Raw genomic sequence first — 6450 nt, 5'->3', positions numbered from 1 at the left:
TGACTTAAAAAGACCTAAAAACGTCAAGGCCAAAGTTGTCACGTATCACTGTTTTAATGCTATACCGTGACTTTGCTCGTGACAGTATAGCCCGTGTCACATGCCTGCGTCAACTAACGAATGCAATTGTGTAGTGCCCTAATAGTCGACTGTAATTAGAGATGAGCGAACTTACAGTAAATTCGATTCGTCACGAACTTCTCGGCTCGGCAGTTGATGACTTTTCCTGCATAAATTAGTTCAGCTTTCAGGTGCTCCCGTGGGCTGGAAAAGGTGGATACAGTCCTAGGAGACTCTTTACTAGGACTGTATCCACCTTTTCCAGCCCACCGGAGCACCTGAAGGCTGAACTAATTTATGCAGGATAAGTCATCAACTGCTGAGCAGAGAAGTTCGTGATGAATCGAATTTACTGTAAGTTCGCTCATCTCTAACTGTAATCCATCCAGGATTGACATCTGGTCATGCAGATTGCAACAAATCATATTCAATCTTTATATCAGATGCAGGCATGCAACCCTGATCTTTGGCTGCATACAGCGTTACGGCCAAAGCCACTTGTAGTCCCAGCCTCAGCTTTTACGCGGGAAGACAGGCTCCCGATAAGTGATCTCCATAAGGTTTGATCTGTTGTGCGGTTGGACTCTGCACGAACAATGATTTATGCAGCACTAAACATCATTACAAGGCGATGTGTGGCTTATACCCACGATTTAAATGGGTGCACAAAAGATCCAATAGTTTTTTCATTTGTCACTGATTGGTGGCCCTTTCACAGTTAGGCCGCATTCCCACGGCCGTCTAGACCCATCCTGTTCTTCTTCCGTCAAGAATAAAAAACAGACAATAATGGACGCAAACGGATTTTATCCGTTTGTATCTGTTATTGTTCAGTTAATAAACCAATAAAAAAATTTTTTTTTGTTCTGAGCATGCTCAGAAGTAAAAACGAATAAAAAAAAAAACTGATGCAAACGGATGACATTAAAGGCTCATCTGTTTTTCCATAGACTTCAATGATAAATTTACTGTATCCGTTTTTTCTATGGAAGAAAAAATACTGCATGTGCCGTTTTTTTCTGCCGTCAAAAAAACAGAGATGAGCACAGACGGGTGCAAATGGATTGTAAAAAAAATCCCATTGACATGAATGGGATTTTTTCAAAAGAATTTTCAATCCGTTTACAGCTTGCAAGAACGGAACCGAAACAGGGATAAAAAAAAAAGTTAAATAAAACGGGGACAGACGGCCGTGTGAACGCACCCTTAGTAGTATCTGTATACTGTAACCAAAAATAGCGGACCATCTATGGTCGTACGAAGTCACTTACTTCATTCAGGATCTATGAGCTTTATTTAAAAGCCGCAGTTGCACGTGCATGAGTCCCTTGCAGATAGCACCCATACTGAACAGGAACAAGGTAACACTATTCAGCCATAGATAGCAATGGCTGCTGCTCCTGTTAATAGTATATGTCGGCATCATCGGGATGCCAATGGATCCAACTAAGGGTGGAAACATAGTGGGCCTCATTTACTAAGCCAAACCCGACAGTTTTTATTGTATTTTGTGGACTAAATTTAGGCACATGCCTGTGCGACACTTTTTGCGACATGTTTGGACAAAAAAAGTCTACATTCTCACACTCAGGCCCAGATTTATCAAAGAATGTATACGGTAGAGCTATTTTCCCACGTTTATTTGGGTGGTGGGTATGACTAGAGTGCATCTTATTTATCAAGAAGGTGCAGCAGGATGATGAATTTTGCGCAGCTCTGCTGTGGTAGGAGAAGCTCTACCACATACACTTTTTCTAGACACTTGTGGGTGAGGGAAGTAGACACTTTCCCGGGTCCTGAATTTGGCAGGTTCGGTGTTTACTTAATTTCACAGAGCTGCCGGGACATTTTTACTTGCATTTTAGACGATACAATCAAATTGGATTGCAGTGTCTAAGGGGTTAAAGCCGGGCATTACCGTGATCGGTGATGTCTGCCATTAGAGATGGGTCCTGGTGGCAGATAGCTGCCAGGACCACCCAGCTATGACCCGCGCTCAGCTCCTGAGGACGTGTCATAGAAGGGGAGAGGGATGCTCTCGTCCACAAAAATTGTGTAAACAAACATGTGGTATCGCCGCGTGCGGAAATGTCCAAATTCTAAAAATATAGTTACTTGTATCGCACGGTCAATGATGTACGTGCAAAAAAATTCCAAAGTCCAAAATAGCGTATTTTTGGTCACTTTTTAAATCATGAAAAAAAGAATAAAAAGCAATCAAAAAGTCCGATTAATACAAAAATGGTACCGATAGACTTCAGATTACGGCACAAAAAGTGAGCCCTCATACCGGCCCGTGCACGGAAAAATAATTTAAGTTATAGGGGTCAGAAGATGAGAATTAACGTATAAGTTTTCCTGCATGTAGTTATTTTTTTCAGAAGTACGACAATATCCAACCTATATAAGTAGGGGATCATTTTAATCGTATGGACCTACAGAATAAAGAAAAGGTGTTATGTTTACCGAAAAATGCACTGCGTAGAAACAGAAGCCCCCAAAAGTTACAAAATGGCATTTTTTCTTATATTTTGTCCCACAATGAATTTTCTTCCCCCGTTTCACATGAGTGCGCTTAAAATAGAGCATATGTCCCTAACGGAGTCACTTGGGTCGACTGCGTTCGGCAACAGAAGTGAATGGGGTGCGCTGCTCCAGTTAACAGCAAACATCGGCATCCCATTTTCGGAAGGATGCAGACATACGATTAACGGGGGTCAGAACGTTGTGTGTTCTGATCCTTACAGGAGCACTGACAGTGTGAACCTACATGGAATCAGGGGTCCACTGGAGACGTGCCAGATGTATTAACAGGAACACATTGTTCCTGTGCCACTGACTCACATTTGGACAAATTCTACTACATATGTCCCGCACCTCTCTGATAAACACCACCCATTTTTAGTGACAAAAGTACCCCCAACTTTTACAGTTAAAATATAGAGTGGGATATACTCTCTGTATAAGACTACCCTCTACCGCGATGTACAGCATCTCACCATTGTTCTCCACATTAGGTTGGCAGTATAGTTCCCCCACATTAAGTTGGCTGTATAGTTCCCCCACATTAAGTTGGCAGTATAGATCCCCCACATTAGGTTGGCAGTATATATCCCCCATATTAGGTTGTAGTTCCCCCACATTAGGTTGGCAGTACAGTTCCCCCACATTAGGTTGGCAGTATAGTTCCCCCACATTAAGTTGGCTGTATAGTTCCCCCACATTAGGTTGGCAGTATATATCCCCCACATTAGGTTGGCAGTACAGTTCCCCCACATTAAACCTATAGTGTATGGCTGGAGGCTGTGTACTGCCTCACCTCAGTGCTCCAAACACCACTCCTCCAGTCCGCGGGTCACAACCTACTGATAAGGCCATAGCAGTAGGTCCCGGGACCGGCGCACCAAAGATGACGTGCCGCTGGTAACTTACCATGCACGCACATCCTCGCTGCTCTGCCATTTCTATGGGCACACATATACAGGACGTCAGTGACGTTCCTGCGTGCGCTACCTCCTGGTGGCCCCTGCGCTTTTAAAGTTAATGCAGGGCTGCAGAAAGGTAACCGGGACATCCTCGTGTCCCTGAAAGATATTTCAGGACACAGGGATGTCCCAAATGTGACAGGGGAAATTAGTCTTGACCGGGACGCCCAGGGTATGGATAATCCATACCCAGGGTGTCCCGGCCAACTGCAGCAACCGGTGTATAAGACAACCCCCGACTTGATAACATTTTACCGGGTTTAAAAGTCGTCTTATACGCCGGAAAATATGGTAAAGTCTTTGGGGGAGATTTATCAAAACCTGTGCAGAGGCAAAGTTGCCCATAGCAACCAATCAGATCGCTTCTTTCATTTTTCACAGGCCTTGTTAGGAATGTAAGAAGCGATCTGATTGGTTGCTATGGGATACTTTGCCTCTGCACAGGTTTTGATAAGTCTCCCCCTTTAGAGTTGCAAAAAACACTAAATCTTTTACTAAAAATGTCGGTGTATTACCCTCAGCAAATCCTCCCCACCCATAGTTATTTTGGTCAGGAACTATAGCTCACAATTCTGCGTTTTCAGATAGCTGCCCCAGGCCACAAAATACTAATAATCGCATATTAGAGTAACAGCAAGGACAGTTATAACCTGACAATTCATTTCTTTTATAGCTGCTTAACATATTACATTTAATTGCCAAAATGATCTAAGTATGGTTGTGGTTCTCTATTGTAAGTCTAAGGCAGTGTTTGCCAACCAGGGTGCCTCCAGCTGTTGCAAAACTACAACTCCCAGCATGCCCGGACAGCCATTGGCTGTCCGGGCATGCTAGGAGTTGTAGTTTTGCAACAGCTGGAGCCACCCTGGTTGGTAAACACTAGTCTAAGGGGTTTCTGGTACTTTAGTGACCGACTTTCCTTAGAACAGGCCATCAATAATTAAGAGACCTGGAAACGCCCGAAGTTTTAGAGGACTTTTATTCAATTAATTTTTCCCAACTCGAAGAGATGCATATTGCTGTACGTCACTACTCTCGTGGGAGTCTGACCTCCGAAACCCCCCCCCCCCCACTGCAGGTAGACTGGGTCCACTGCAGTTCATCACACAGATAAATGGCCAAAATCCCCATTGTGTAGAATACAACATTGAAGGGGTCATAACACAGGACTAAAAAGGTAGTCTGAGTCAGCGTTTTCCAACCAGGGTGCCTCCAGCTGTTGCATAACTACAACTCCCAGCATGCCTTGCCGTTGGCTGTGCGGGCATGCTGGGAGTTGTAGTTTCGCAACAGCTGGAGGCACCCTGGTTGGATGTATGATTACTTAGACCGGTGTTTCCCAGAGTATGGCATATATATATATATATATACATATAGCATCAGGTATCCTGGTGATAAACGATGACATTGATATGGGAAAATACCTTTGACTCAGCTCAAAGTTCAACAGTGTTCAGTTAAAAGGAGTACTCCACTGCCTCAGCGGTCAGAACATAATGTTCCGAACACTGGGTGCTGGGGGGGGGGGGGGGTTTGGGTCGTGATGTCACGCCACCTCAATACAAGTCTTTGGGAGGGGGCGTGCAGCAGTCTCCTACAGACTTAGAGAAGGGGCGTGGCACATCATGAGGGGCGCGACCGTGACGTCATGACCCCCGCAGCCAGCATTCGGAACAAAAGGTTCCGGACGCTGGGGTAGAGGAGTACCCCTTTAATGGCAAGAACGAGTGCTGTAGAGCATGTACATATAGGCTTCTACATTGCCTCTTACACTCCCTTTCCATCCTTCCTACTTCTCTTCCTCTTTTCCCCTAGTCTCTTACTTCTTTACTTTAAAAGGAGATGTCCTGTGCGGACTTTTCCTATTCTGTCCTACAAAAAAAAAACCTCACTTACCTTCCTACGTTCCCCCTGGAGCTCCGCAACAGCTGATCGGTTGGCCGGGCTGTCTATTACCTACTTTAGCCTGGTACGTCCCACGGTGTTTCAGCCTAAGGGAAGTAGGTAGTACACAGCCCGGCTGACTGATCAGCTGTTGCGGAGCTCCAGGGGAACGTAGGAAGGTAAGTGAAAGTTAATTTTTTTTTTGCAGCCCGGGAAGGATGGAATAGTCTGCACCGGACATCTACTTTAAGGAAGAGCTCATTACTTTTTTTTTTATTTGCATTGTGTGTACCTTTTTGATTGTTTTAGATCAGTTAGTATGCAGTAATTACACCGGCAGAGCGGCACGCAGGCCACAATGCAAAGTAACCTATATCTTAACTTCCGAGTCATTTCCTGAGGAAATTCCTTTCTTTTTGGAACACTGATGACATCACGAACACAGTGCTCTCTGCTGACATCTGTCCATTTTAGCAACCTTGCATATCAGATGTATGCTAAGGGCAGCATGGTGGCTCAGTGGTTAGCACTGCTGGGGACTTTGGTTCAAATCCCACCAAGGACAACAATAAAGCGTTATTATAATGTCAGTAGAGAGAACTGTGTTCGTGATGTCATCAGAGAGCATTCCAAAAAGAAAAGAATTTCCTCTGTAGTATTCAGCAGCTAAAAAGTACAGGAAGGATTAAGATTTTTTAATAGAAGTAATTTACAAATATGTTTAACTTTCTGCCACCAGTTGATTTAAAAGAAAAAAAGGTTTTCACCGGAGTACCCCTTTAAATTTATAAAACTCAAAAATAGACTTGGGGGGGGGGAAGGGAATATATGTATTACTTGATAGGATTGTAATAAAAATAAATAAAAAAAACATTAAACCGGATGTTTCTACAGTGAGCTTATTCCTACTAAATATTACACAAGTCCTTTATGAAGTAGTGTCAGGTTTGCCTTACAGACTCCTCAGCCCCGGTCTAGGCCTTGTGAATCTCAGTTGCAGAAGAAATCACAACTCTGGGAG

The sequence above is a fragment of the Hyla sarda genome, chromosome 12 (assembly GCF_029499605.1).
Source record: "Hyla sarda isolate aHylSar1 chromosome 12, aHylSar1.hap1, whole genome shotgun sequence".
Classification (NCBI taxonomy): domain Eukaryota; kingdom Metazoa; phylum Chordata; class Amphibia; order Anura; family Hylidae; genus Hyla; species Hyla sarda.
The sequence above is the reverse complement of the archived record's forward strand: the minus strand, read 5'-3'. Positions refer to the sequence as shown.